We start from the raw sequence: 15,646 nt of genomic DNA on the forward strand, positions 1-15,646 counted from the left end.
GTTGTTGTTTACTTTTGCCCTAATGGTCCAGTTCCAGTCATTATAGCTTCATAAAGTGAAGCATTTGCAACATGTGGCTAAACAAGTGCTGTATCATTGTAAGAGATAGAGAGGTGAATGAGTGTGCCTGGACTTAACCCAGTTCACTACTACCAGTGTCATGTCATCACAATGCGCCCGTGAATGCTCCAGTATATTAATGTTCACAGAGTGAAGTCCCAGAATGATTTAACGAATATGCTTTGCTAAGTATATTATTTTAAGAAAATAGAAGTGGTGCTAAATAATGAAGCTACAAAGCTAAAAATTGTTCAGAATCTGCAAATATATGTTACAATAAAAAGTTACAGGTCTCAACTTGATCAGTGCAATATTTTGGTGAAATTCAGCATTTTTACAAAGATTTGAAGGCAAAGTATTAGATTCAGAAAGATGAAAATTCATACATGGCCTTAGTTTCATTCAAAAACATTACCTATGTGACCCCATTAAGCTACCTCTATTAGTTTTAAAGTTGTTTACTATCATTTGTAATTGCTTCAGAAAGTTATAATTACAGCACTCAACTACATTCAGGAAATAATACATCTGTACTTAGTTTCAAGACTTTATTGTAGAGGAATCTTAAAGAGCCAGAGGTCATGTTCTACTGTCGGTTCCGTTCTAAAAATTCTAGCCGGCAAAGTTTAAATGCAGTTGAGCTAAAACTTTTTCAGTAACAAAAGCAACCGTAATTATATTCATATAAAAATTAAGAAGAATGTAAATTTTTGAACAACAGAGGTACTAGTGTGTCCGAGAAAGGGGCAATTTAGATACTGCTACAAGTGCCTAGGGCAGTTGATAGCAGATGTTCCATTTGGCAGTCCACTGTGCCCATATATAAATACAGCCAAAGAGGTAGTAAGAAGAGACACTTTGCACTGAGATATCAATCTGTCTGCATCAGTCAAACACCTGCACACTCTGTGCCTCACATGACATCAGAGCTCATCACCTACTAAAAGCATTTTCATCAAAAATAGGAAGTGACTTCACCAGGACTGTACACCGTCCCATATTGCTTAGATTTCATGGAAGTAACTGTTTGTGCATCGCCTGTAATGTTGACAAAACCGTGTGGCAAGTGGCAAGATCATTTTCCACTCTTGAGGTGAGCAATTAACTTTGGTGATTAGAAGTTAGGCTGATAGACCATTTTACTTGGAGCTTTCCGTACAGGTCGCCTCTGAAACGTTAATAGTGCTGTTTCCGATAGGTATGTCATCAACATCATCATCATCATCATCATCATCATCAGTATTATTATTATTTCTTCTTTCCTTTCTCAGTGGACCTTGATCAAATGTGACTTCCTTTTAACTGTTATTATAATAATAATAATAATAATAATAATAATTATTATTATTATTATTATTATTATTATTATTATTATTATTATATCATCAGGAATATTATTGTATTTTGTGGGTGTGAACTTTTGACAGAATATATTAATCAGTTACAACTCAAAACTTATTTGTAGTCATAGTTCATGATCCCAATGAGTAAATAGCATGTAGGACCATTTTCTTTCAGTGAGTACGAAGTGTAATGTGGACTTGTAGATTGGAAATTATGGTCTGTATGTTCTCCATCGCTTTCTGGCTGACTGCAAAAATAGTTTTCAGATCTTGTAAATGGCAAAGAAGATTAATTTATCTGCTGCCCACCACTATATGATTCCATTTTTTCATTTGTGTCCTGAAAATATGATTAACATCATCTATTTTTCTCTGCAAGGCAGCACTGAAAAGTGTCACACTCACAACAACAATTAATTTATCTTAAGCATTTATCCTTCATTAAATATATGCATATATTACACAGATTGTTTTCATTGTTTTCTAACCTGTTCAATGAAGTTCTTGAAATTTTATAAGTACAGCATTTGTTGATTCTGTGGTGAATGTCTACACCACACTGTTTTTAAAACCAATGGTGATATATATACAAAAAATACTGGAAATGAGAATACTTCATGTCATTCAATTTTGCAATTCCATTAATATTTGCAAAAACTGTAATACCCAGAAAGGACTACCAAAATGACATTACGTACAAGAAAAGCTTGATTAAAACTGCAAAGAAATGACATACCCACATGACCAACAGTGTTCTCTGTTTTGTGGCTATCAGTTAAGTTAAAACAAGAAAGCAAGTATCAATATATCATGCCAACAACAAAGTTTGCAAACAGTATAATGGGTTGGGTGAGTTGGTAGGAGACACAATGATCGATCTTTAGGAAATGGCTGTGTTACATTGTGATATTCTGACTGATATAGATATGATGTTATGACAGAGGTCCACGTCTGGACAGAGGAAGAGTTCTGAACAGTAATGGCACTGGACCACAAAATGTGAGCATAATAAGAGGTGAGCACCACCTTGTTTGGAACAACATTGTGAATGAAGCCACAAAGGCCATAATGATGATGAAACACTGGAGCACTGCTGTGAGTGCAGATCATCTTTGCATCTACTGACTTATCTCAATCGCTTTGGACTGCACTGATGGGACAGTTGCCACATTGTCAGATTCCACTGCTCAGAAAATATAATTGATGCAAGACAATGGGAACATGAACTCTGTCACTGATATACAGAAAGACTAAATGTAATGTTATAAGATACGTCTCATTTCCACTTGCCCTCAATAATGACGGCATATGTGTTACATGTTTCTGTCATGACCTTTAACTGGCAGCTTGCATTCAATTACATCAACATACATACTCTGAAAGCCATCATGCGGAGGGTACCCTGTATCACAATTAGCCAGTTCTTTTCCTCTTCCACTCACAAATTGAGTGACAGAAAGAAGACTGTTTGTACACCTCCACGTAAGTCCTAATTTCTATTATCTTGTCTTTGTGGTCTTTACACAAAATGTATGTTGGTAGCAGTACAAACATTCTGTAGTCAGCTTCAAATGCCGGTTCTTTAAATTTTCTCAATAGTGTTCCACGAAATGAAAGTCATCTTCCCTCAGAGATTCCCATTTGACTTCCCAAAGCATCTCTATAATACTAGTATTTGCTCAAACTTACTGGTAAGAAATCCAGCATCCTGCCACTGAATTGATTCAATGTATTCCTTTAGTCCGATCTGGGGCATATCCCAAACATGCAAGCAGTACTCAAAAATAGATCGCATTAGCATACTATATGCAATCTCCTTTACAGGTGAACCATACTTTCCCATAATTCTCCTAATAAATGAAAGTCAACCATTCACCTTCCCTGCCACAATCCTCACATGCTTGTTCCATTTCAAAATCACTTTGCAACATTATGTCCAGCTGTTTAAATGATGTGACCATGTCAAGCAGGACATTGCTAATGCTGTATTTGAAAATTGTGGGTTTGTTTTACCAACTCATCTGCATTAATTAACATTTTTCTACATTTATAGCCAGCTGCCATTCATCACACCAATTAGAACATTGTGTAAGTCATCTTGCGTCCTTCTATAGTCACACGGCAACACTTCCTGTATGCCACAAACAACAAACTGCTGCCCACCCTGTCCACCCGATCATTTATGTATACAGAAAATAATAGAGCTCCTTTCACTCTTTCCTACGATGCTCCTAAAGGTACCCTCATCTCTGATGAACACTTGCCATCGAGGAGAACATGCTGGGTTCTATTACTTCAGAAGTCTTCACGTATCTGGGAAACTATTCCACATACTTGAATCTTTTGAGTGATGCTTTCTAAAATAATTCTAACTTGTAAGATTTTAGGTCTCAAGGAAATTTGTTATGTTCAAACTCATAATATATTCAAGAATTCTGCAGAAAACTGATGTTAAGGATATTGCTCTGCTATTTTTTGGGTCCATTGTTTTACCCTTATATACAGGAGTCAACTGCATTTTTTCCCAGGCTTGAGACTTTGTGCTGGGCGAGAGATTTGTGGTCAAGGAGGGGAAGGGGTAACAGGGTAGCAGTGGGGGCCAGTAAAGTGTTGCATGTGGGAGCTTACAGGGGCAGAGTAGCAGTCGTGATGTTAAACAGTGGGTGGAGGGGGAGGGATGGAAGAGGGGAGAAGTAAGAAGACTGTGGATGGTTTGGTGCAATAAAAAGCTTTGTGGTGCTGGAGTGGCAACAGAGGAAGGGGACAGGTGAGTGAAGGACATTGATTGACGAAGGTTGAGGCCTGGAGAGTTAAATGAACATAGGACATATAGCAGGGAGAGTTCCCACTGGCGCAATTCAGAAAAGCTGGAGTTGGTAGTACGAAGGAACCAGATGGCACAGGCTATGAAGCAGTCATTGAAACGAAGAGCATTGTGTTAGGCAGCGTGCCCAACAACTGGGTAGTCCAGCTGTTTCATGGACACAGTTTGTCAGTAGTCATTCATATGGACAGAAAGCTTGTTGGTTGTCATGCCCATGTAAAATGCAGCATAGTGGTTGCAGTGTAGCGTGTAGATCACTGGTTTCACATGTAGCCCTGCCCTTGATGGGATAGGTGATGTTCCAGACTGGACTGGAGTAGCTGGTGGTGGGAGGATGTATAGGACAGGTCTTCCATCTAGGTCTATTACAGGGGTTTGAGCCATCAGCTAAGGGGTTGGGAGCAAAGGTTGAGTAGGGATGGATGAGGATATTGTGTGTAGCATAGGCTGCGAAATACCACTGTGGGACAGGTGGGAAGGATAGTGGGGAGGATATTCCTCATTTCAGGAAATCATGAGAAGTATTCGAAACTCTGGTGGAGAACATAATTCAGTTGCTCCAGTCCTGGATGGTAATGAGTCATGAGTGGAATACTCCTCGGCAGCTGTACAGTGGGACTTTGGGAGCTGGTGAGCGACTGGAGAAGGCATGGGAAATTTGTTTCTGTACAAGGTTGGGAGGGCAATTAAGGTCTATGAAGGCCTCAGTGAGATGCAACAGCCACAGGTGGCTAAAGATGAAGCCCTCCGTCGAACCTCCCGACTGCGTCTAGCTGCCCTATCCTCTCTCCATCTCAACACTGTATGCTTCCACAAGCAGCATTTTACCATTCCCCACCCCTAACCTGCTACTGCTCCCTTCCCCACCACCAGCCACCCCCCTTACCCCTACCACCCAGACTGCTTCTCCCGTGCTCTGTTGCTTGCAGTCTGGTCTTGGCATCCAAAGACAATGGTCATGTACATATGAGTTGTATTTGGATGAATGTGAGTATTTATGTTGGCTAATTCAGAAGAAGCCCTTTAAGCTGAAAGCTTACTTGTTCAGCGTATTTTTGTTGACTCTGTCTGCGACTTATCATCTCCACTATAAGGTGCGTAACAATCCATCCTTTTCGTAATATTATCATTATTCCATCTTGGATTTTCCACTGTTTGATTCTGGCTAACAGCTTTTCTTCCATCTCGTAACCCAATGCTGTTTCCCTTTGTTACTGTTTTTAAACACATTACTATAATCAGTGTCTGTCCTTTTCTTTCTTCTTATTTTTGTTTCACTTGGTGCCTTCCAAACCGCACTACACGCTCTGACTTACGAGCCAAACTGTACCAACCATTTTGTCTGCACACCCACAAGGATGCATGACCATGCTGACTGTTAGTGCATCAACTCATCCCACATTACTCTCGTTGATATCAATAACCCTAAACCTTCAAATTGATCACACTTCCTGCATCGCACTTGCATGTTTTCAAGCATTATATTCTGTGCCACGTAAACTTGTACCGCATCCTACCAACCCCTCCCCACCCCACTATTTCTCCTTTCTATTCCAGTTGTATACGCTAACCCTACCTTAGTCACATCTGATGCCTCCATTTTTTATACATATCTGCCCACTGACTGTAATGTCCCCACAGAAAATACCCTCTACCACGCATCAATTAACCATTTTCAATCAAACCATCCACATTCATTCACTTTGGAAAAGTTATCTGATCTGATTTTCTCGTAATATATGCGGCGACAGCTCGACGATGCCAAAGTATTTTCTAGTGCGTTTATTCTTTGAAATAACAGAGATGCATATATGCATTCTCCATGGTTGTTAGAGTGGTAACTAGGACAGCTTCTGGAGTATCTGTTGAGGGATTGACGTGTTTCTGAGAGATACATATTCTGCTTTTCTTCTCGCTAAAGCGAGCCAATTAACATTTGTGCCGCTAGCGGTTTGTTTGAAGAGAAAGAGACTGTAAACGGAAAATAATTAAGACGTGGAATCACTGGAGATCTGGACATGTAATGGAGATGGATTTAATACACGATTTCCTCCATAAATAAGGTTTGTGACTTTTTTGTTCTGGAGTGAATGAACGAATGAGTTTTTTCTGAATAATTTGATGATCACGTTGGCCCTGTAATTAGTGGGGAAGTTTCAGCTGTGTCGAAGAGAGCCTGCAATCACTGAGTCTGTGTTAAATCGTCCAAAAAGGCTTCATACACATCTGGAATTCGCAACCTTTTGTAAAAGGAACAAATTGTCCAAACGACTGATTCTCCCAACTGAATGCAGTGTTTAACAGTAATAATAAATGTAAAGATCTCTTACCGCAAGCCAGCCGCTGATTACCAAGACGAAGGACTCCACCAAAGATTCTATTTGGCTGATTTCACGTAATGAAATATTATATTAAAAACTGTACATAGATAAAGGAGAGAAAGAGAGAGCGAATGAAAACAGAGATAATACTAATAATCCTCCATTAGTCTAACTTTTCGCCTGTCTTATCACGGATCAGCCAAGAAATGGGAGGCCCTTACTTTACTGTATAGATTTATGTGAGAAGGTGAAGGGATCTTAAAGGCAACAGATACACTTCTATACAGACAAGACATTACACAGAGTTAGCGGCTAGCTGCATTCATCATTTATTGTTAGATGAAGAGACGGCAACTTATTATCCGAACATTTAAAAAATGTTAAAATGGCCTATTCGTGACAGGACGTTGTTTTTGGACTTTGCTAAAATAATTTTGTTTTCTGTTTCATGTCAACTACGACGAGCTAACCTAACTGACGCTTGGAAAAGAGAGGAAAGACTCGCAGGTGATATAATTGGATCTACAAATAAAGCCAAAAGACAGCACGCTGGGCGCAGAGAAAAGGCCAGATCTATATTTTTATTATTAAAGCTTGCTAGTACAGTTGAAGTATACGCTTTTCTGTTTAGTGTTATTTGATATTTGAACATTGATTAATTGTGTTCATGTTAGATATAGGAAGTGTTTTGATTGACCTGTCCCAGTTGCATTTATCTGTATATGTACATTAAGAAAGTAGACACAGAAGTACTCTTGTGTGAAGGGAGTTACATATAGTGATAGTAGAAGGGAGTTATATATAGTGACAGTAGAACATTTATATGGTTTTAACTAGGGCAATGTTTAGGATGAGTCAAGCAGAGCAAAGCAGCACGCATCAGCCTTCAGCTGTTAGCACTGATAATCAATGAAGCAGTAAGAAGTGTCGTAGGAATGATGGCTACAGATAGCACAACAGAACGCCCTGTAGACACGGCTGGAGGTGTTACAGCAAGTACGCAGCAGGGATTAGATCCATTGGTAATTATCATGAGACAGATGCAGATGATAACCGGGAGCATGAATACTCTGAAAACCGACATTACCGCGAAATTAGCCTCAGTTACTGAAGGGCAGGAAAATCTGAAAACCGATATTATAGCACAATTAGTGACAGTCACTCAAACTCAAGAAGAGATGAAATTAGTCCAGACTGAGATTAAGCAGCAGTTACAAGACAGTTTTTCCGAATTAGAGCAGCGGATAGAGGCGAAGACCAAGGAACTCAAAGATCAGGAAGGAAGAGACGGAACGAAAATTAACTACACAAATAGAATTGGTGAAAGCACAATGTGAGGAATCTACTCACCACGTACATGTCGAAATGAAGGAGTACGTGGCTATTAAGATAGATACTGTACGGGAACAAGTGGAAATGGTTCCGCAATTAGTACAAAAGCAAGATGCCATGTCATGTGCAATTGCGCAACTTCCTGAATTGGCACGTACACAGACTAACCTAAAGGAAAGCGCTGAACATCAGACAGAGCGTCAAGACGTTATAGACCACCAAATTAACGTATTAACGGGTAAATTATCTGAAATCACATTAGAAAACAAAAGGCTAATGTGTGAAAACGTTGAGCAAAATGTTAAGGCAGCATTCCAGAGTTCATCTGGCAAACAGGAAGAGAATTTGTTTGCGAAAGGACTTGAGGAGGTGTGATAGCAGTTAGGTGCTGATTTGGAGCATTGGAAACAAACGATAGAAGAGTCGATGCGCGCTTCCCAACAAAGCTCAGAACGAATGAATGCAGGGCAGCAGCAGAAGTTGGCAGCGACTATAGAGCCAGTTACTGCCCATTTGCACACAATACTGACTTGTGCAAAGTAATTCAAACATTAAATTGCCACAAGCTGGTTGTTCGCATGAATTCTTATCTAATGGAGATTATGAAAGCCTTTGCCATGCCGAAGAAAAAATGATAAAGCATCGGCAATTCCAGATTTTTAACCCTGACAAAAGGGGGGTCCATCCAATTGTTTTTATTTGAAGTTTCAGAGGAGTGCTACCCAGAAATTGGTCGGAGTGGCAGAAGATTAGTTTTGTTACAGGATATATACAAGGTTCGGGGGCGATCTGGGCCTCGGACATGACTTCTGTTTGCCCGACATATGACGATTTTGAGAAGGCATTTTTAGCAAAGTTCTGGTCAGAAGGGGTACAGGAACGCCTAAGAAAGGAGGTGCTCTACCCAGAGCCTTTCTCCTTTTCGAAAGGAAGCCTTAGAAGGTATTTTGAAAAATACATAAATAAAACAAGATACTGGGACAGACCTATGCTCTTGCCCGACATAATAAACATACTTAAGGCAAGACTACCAACTAGCATCCGGAATCAATTGATTTACGGCAACAACAAAGACTTGGAGTCGTTCCTCACGACGTTAGACCATATAGATATTATCGAAGAGAACAACCAGAAAGCCCGTGATAACAGATTCCAATATAGGGTGATAGAACCTCCGCCAAACAGTAGGCAAGGTGGAAGTATGGGTTATACCAATGGTGATCAATCGACACTTAAAAGGAATGGACAGAGATCGTTAAATAATGGAGAAACCCCACAAAATCTCAATAGTAATCCCGGCAATGGTCTTGCGAGGGGCTATTCAAGGAACAACAGGAACGGGAAAAGATACAACCCCGTGTGGGGGAATGAAAGAAATTTCAGACCCCAAGCCTGGAATGATAACAATAATAGAAATTGGAATCAACCGGGAGGAATGAATTCAAATAGCCAATATCAGTGGGGACAGACATCTACAAATCAACCGGTAATTACCGAAGTGACGGATGATGTCAACCAGCAGACAAATCAAAATCCAACAAACTTGTAAGGACCCACTTGTGCCCCGGAGGAGCGGTCAACAATTGGTTGAGGGGAACAGGATATGTGTACCCATGCTAACATATAATGATGGACGATTACTGGTAGATGAACTGACCGAGGACTTAGAACCACAAGATGAGGATAAGGAACAGGTGGCAGTAGCCGAAGTGCAAGTCATTAGGGAGACCGTACCTATAGTGGCGGTTTTAGACACAGCTGCAACCACAAATGTTATTTCGGAGGCACTATTCAACAGGATCAGAAATATAAGACGAGTACCAGTTTTTCCAGTTCAGAATTGCAGAATAATAGGCGCCGTTGGGGCTCGATCGGCTAATGTAAAGGTGCAGTCACTACTTGGTGTGGAATTCGGAAATGTAGCAATATTAAGCACATTCCTTGTTGTGAAAAATTTGGTGGTAGATTGCATTATCGGAGTCGACAGCCTACGTCAATACGGATGCAGAATAGATTTTAAAACAGGAAAAATTTGGCTGAATGTTAATAAACAAGAAATTGAGTTGGAGTTGCTGTAAAAAAAAAAAAAAAAAAAAAAAAAAAAAAAAAAAAAAAAAAAAAAAAAAAAAAAGGCCTTACGAGAAAATATAATTGTGAGATCAGTGTGCAAGTAATCAGGACGGCCCAAAATTCTAAAGAGCACGTAATTAATGAGTTCCAAGTCAAAGATTTCGGTCAATTAGTGTTTGAAAAGTTAAATGAATCCGACTGCATTATCAAAGATCAGAAGAAGCAGCTCAATGAATTATTATTAACGTATGAAAACGTTTTTGATGAAAGGCCAGGAGTTATTAAGGGATACATATGCCATCTCTACGTTAAGCCACACGAAACGTATTGTAGAACTTTCTATCCTGTTCCCTGGAGGTTAAAGGTTCAAGTTCAAAAGGAAATAGATCGCATGTTGAAATGGAGTTTGAGGACCTATTGCCATAATAAGCAGACTGCATGGGCAAATTATGTGGAAGAATTTGAGCAGATATACAACAACATGCCCCACTCCTCCACTGGATATACACCTCATGAATTGATGTTCGAGGCATAAGAAGAAAACTTCTGGACTGAACATATGCCCAAAACGCATGAAACTGAAATGCCTTGGGAAGAAAAAATAAGACAAGCCATCATAAATATGACGCAAAAGGCTGATCAGAGAAAACAACAGTATGACAAGAGGGTACAGGCGTACCATGTCGGAGAGAAGGTACTAGTCAAAAGACATACCAAATCATCCTTAATAAAGAAGAGTATAAAGAAATGGGAGTTATTATATACTGGCCCATACATCATTCTGCAAATTCCGAACCCTGGGGCTTATCTGTTAGCCTATCCGGGATCTAACAAAATTAAAGGGATATTTTCCCATAACGACTTGAAAAAATTTAATGAAGATTAGAAGGTAGGGAGGAATGGTGTTGCAAGTGACAGAGATGAACGCTTGTAAAAACATAACAATAAACTGTGTGTGTTTAGTATTAGAAAACTTTAAACTGAAATAATTAATCAGTGACACAAATTGTACAAATAGTGACTAACTATAACTATCGAGTGCTGCAAAGAAGATAGTGGGGATAGGCTTCACCTGTGTTTGGGTAAAAATAGAAGTTTAGCATTGCTAATGTCATCAAGAATTATAAAGGATCTGAATTACCTTCAAGAAGAAAGAAATATTTCCTGAAAATGACGCTGCATAATCAAAAGGGGTTCCCAGTGAATGTTCATATATAATTTCAAGTGCACGCTTAGATGTGTAAACGTGTGAAGTGAAGTTTTGCGATTAAGTAGTGAATCATGAGTGACGGTTAACGCCGCAAAGATAATTTCCCGCGCAAAACAATTGACGTCGGCGTGAGATTTAGAATCAATATAGACGACACAGATATGCTTTGTAAGAGACTCGCATCAAACGTGAAGGGAAACAGATTGATGTTCAACTTCAAAAAAAAAGTGTCATAATTACAGGTTAATAGTTTTTGATTTATTGTTGAATGTCAAAAGAAATTAATATTCACAGAATTAGTAGTTATTTAATGGGTCTTGTTCACATTGGAATTTTGTTTGAAAATCCATTTCCATATATGTGCATGTATGAATGCCGGATGAATCAGAGAATAAATGAAAGAAGTGAATCCACATTCCTCACTACTAATAACTTTTACATTACAGCAATCAAGCGGATAAATATATGTATTTAGGATAAAATTTTTATGAGTATAGATAAATGATATGACTTTTCAAGGAAATGATGGATTATGTCTCTGTATAAAATGAACCACACTTTCCATTATTCGATGATTTGAATCCAAAATCTACTGCAAGTTGCATGAATCCTTTAAATTACGAAGAATAAATCATTGACAGAAAATGTGTCAGAATTTTTGGACTTATAAGCACAAGTGGTGATGCGAAGTCCAAAAGAAAATTCAAACTAGAGTAACTATTATGATGTTTTCAGCAACAGCATTAGTCAATTGATAAATGGAAACCTTAAGTCAATGGCTAAATTCCTTGCAGTACATCGTAAGAAAAAGGATGCATGAAGCCATAGGGATTTTGTTTTCAAAATGGAGAATCTTGGACGGTGCAACCTAACCAGTTCTTTTACAGGAAGAGTTTCCCTTTCGGTCATTGCTAATTCTTTTGGAATGAATGTTGCATGTAAAATATGGTATCCCTGTCCATTCTATTCTTCCCATTGTGGGCCGCGTAGAAGACCGACTACAAATGTGGACGTCGGGGACATGCAAGATCCGGGGGAGTTTCAGCACCGCAAAATATTGTCCTGGGAACAAGATTGTAAACAAAAAACTCGAGTAAAATTTTTTTTTTTACTAGAGGCACAAATCACTCTTCTCCAAATCGTTATATAAATCGATCCCTATCTTTCATTTAGAGATCAATTTCAAAATTATTTTTTCTCTTCTGTAGGCTTTCCTATCTTCTATGTACCGTAGGCTGGGGGGTCTAGGCTTAAGAGGTTTTCCAAGGTTTCCCTGCTTACGAAAGTTCCCGAATGGGTAGACCCTGATAACAGTTTCACGAAAGATCATCTTCCATGGTTGTGCACAGCAGACATAATACCTTGATGCACGTAAAAGCAATACAGCCGCGGTACCTGTCTCTTCATTTCTTCTGTTTTCAATGTTAATTTTTTTCAGTCGGAGGACTGACACTCATCACTTCCGGGTTATCCACACTAATAGATAGCTCGCGAAGTGTGTTCGGTAAATTAAAATTAGGCTCACAAACTTCGCTCGCTGCAAGGGACATTGTAACGTCCCCACAGAAAATACCCTGTACCACCCACCAATTAATCATTTTCAATCAAACCATCCACATTCATTCACTTTGGAAAAGTTATCTGATCTGATTTTCTCGTAATATATGCAGCGACAGCTCGACGACGCCAAAGTATTTTCTAGTGCGTTTATTCTTTGAAATAACAGAGATGCATATACACATTCTCCATGGTTGTTAGAATGGTAACTAGGACAGCTTCTGGAGTATCTGTTGAGGGATTGACGTGTTTCTGAGAGATACATATTCTGCTTTTCTTCTCGCTAAAGCGAGCCAATTAACATTTGTGCCGCTAGCGGTTTGTTTGAAGAGAAAGAGGCTGTAAACGGAAAATAATTAAGGCGTGGAATCACTGGAGATCTGGACATGTAATGGAGATGGATTTAATACACGATTTCCTCCATAAATAAGGTTTGTGACTTTTTTGTTCTGGAGTGAATGAACGAATGAGTTTTTTCTGAATAATTTGAAGATCACGTTGGCCCTGTAATTAGTGGGGAAGTTTCAGCTGTGTCGAAGAGAGCCTGCAATCACCGAGTCTGTCTTAAATCGTCCAAAAAGGCTTCATACAAATCTGGAATTCGCAATCTTTTGTAAAAGGAACAAATTGTCCAAACGATTGATTCTCCCAACTGAATGCAGTGTTTAACAGTAATAATAAATGTAAAGCTCTCTTACAGCAAGCCAGCCGCTGATTACCAAGACGAAGGACTCCACCAAAGATTCTATTTGGCTGATTTCACGTAATGAAATATTATATTAAAAACTGTACATAGATAAGGGAGAGAAAGAGTGAGAGCGAATGAAAATAGAGATAATACTAATAATCCTCCATTAGTCTAACTTTTCGCCTGTCTTATCACGGATCAGACAAGAAATGGAGGCCCTTACTTTACTGTATAGATTTATGTGTGAAGGTGAAGGGATCTTAAAGGCAACAGATACACGTCTATACAGACAAGACATTACACAGAGTTAGCGGCTAGCTGCATTCATCATCTATTCTTAGATGAAGAGACGCCAACTTATTATCCAAACATTTAAAAAATGTTAAATGACCTACAACCCAAGTTATAATCTTTTTATTTATTTTTATCTTTGGTCTCATTGCGTTTTCATGTCAATTTCAGTTCATTTTTGCCTTTCACTATCAGCCTACTCCCTCAGGTTTCATCCTGATTCTCTGTAATTCATTCGTTACCTTTCCTTTGTCATTTTCCCTATGTATTTTTGCAAATTGTTTTGCATGTACTGCCATCTTATTTACTTAATTTTACGTGTTTTTATCCTCCAGCATTGATCCTTGCTCCTTCCATCTGTACCAATACAGAAAACTGACTTTATCCCTAGCCTGAACCCAGTCCCATATATTGCTCCTCCATTGTTGCTTGGCTCACAGAATTCCCCGAAATGGCCTTACCATGAAATTACCAATCTTCATTTGCAACCTCTCTTTCCACAATGACCTCAACATGCTCAGATTCCAAAAATCCTTAACTCTCACCAACATAGTCCTGCAAAACTATATAAATCAGGCCCAAAACACCTTGTCTCCGTCTGTAAAATTCTCCTGCTTTGCAATCCCAAGTTCTTGGATGCCATCTCACACATTGAAACTCTTGCACTCCATGTACTAGAGCAGCAAGCATGACACCACCTCAAAAAACTCTCCAATCTATTCAACTCCTATTCCTACCTTGGACTACCACTACCCAGCACCACTACAACAGCCTCCAGACCTCCCCCATAGTCCCTTCCAGCTGACAAACCTTGTCTCACAGACCTACTACATTTATCCCAACCTCAAAAACTCCCTCCCACTGTGAGTTAATGAGCATTTTGCTCTCGTTTAAGTATATAGCCAAAAGAGACAGCCTTCAGGAATTGTGAAACTAACCCTGTCGTCCAGGACCAGATGCCACAAAGGGCACAGATTCACCACGAGATGGGGAAACCCACAAGCGTCTATTGTCTATTGAGGCCTACGCGCTGTAGTGTGCGAGTGAGACAGACGAGAACCTACATCATAGGGAAACCCAGTAGAAGCCTTTTTTGGCCAAGGAGACGTAGCAGTGTTAAATATGGCAGACCTGAGATCGACCATAAAGGGAAACATTTATTAAAACTATTTAATTCTGTAGTAATGCAGGGAATCAAGCCACAGTAATTTCAATCTGCACTCCTCCATAAATTTTCATGGTGATCCCAAAAAAACTTGAATATTGATCATATCTATAATAGTTTAGGATTTACTGTTAAAGTGAAATTAACAAGTATTGTAATAAAGACCTGAATGTTAAAATCGAACGCTCTGGTCAATCTTAACCTCAACATTTCATACAGAAGCACATCACTAAAATGACAAACATTGTAAATATCAACTCTGTAACCTTATTTGTTTAAAAGATATAGTAAATTTTAATTATCAGTATTTTCAGTTAAGCATCAGATCATCATTTCCTCCACACAAAACACACTGGACGATGACAGCATGCCACCTTATTAAATCATCAGGTAATAGAATATTTGCCGTAAAGTTTAGTGCATAATAGTTACTTTTGTTCTTTATTTATTTATCAGAAATCACATGGGTGCAAGGCTACTGGCTGTGGCATTCAAAGCTAAGAAGGAAATTGTATTGGTTTTATGTAAATGAATGTAATGTTTATTATTGTTACTTTATTTGGAATGTGAAAGTGGTCAAGCTTTGATTATTTAAATATGATAAAATGCAAAATAATGTAGCATAAGCTGTAGCCAATCAGATGGACAGCTTCAGGAAAAGTAACTGCCCTAGTCAGTTGCATGACAATGTTCGGCATGCAGGAAAAACACGGCCAGAGACAGGCAGTTCTGGTCTAGACACCAAAGGGAGAGTGCTGGTGGAGAAGCAGAAGAGGACAGTTGGT

General features: G+C 39.0%; 1 protein-coding gene across 1 annotated transcript in view; it reads right to left on the reverse strand.

The window, feature by feature from the left end:
• Window positions 1–15,646, reverse strand: part of LOC124802832 (cohesin subunit SA-2-like) — a 376,821-nt gene that overhangs the window by 234,082 nt on the left and 127,093 nt on the right. The gene's annotated exons all lie outside the window — the stretch shown is intronic.

Source organism: Schistocerca piceifrons, chromosome 6 (assembly GCF_021461385.2).
Source record: "Schistocerca piceifrons isolate TAMUIC-IGC-003096 chromosome 6, iqSchPice1.1, whole genome shotgun sequence".
NCBI lineage: Eukaryota > Metazoa > Arthropoda > Insecta > Orthoptera > Acrididae > Schistocerca > Schistocerca piceifrons.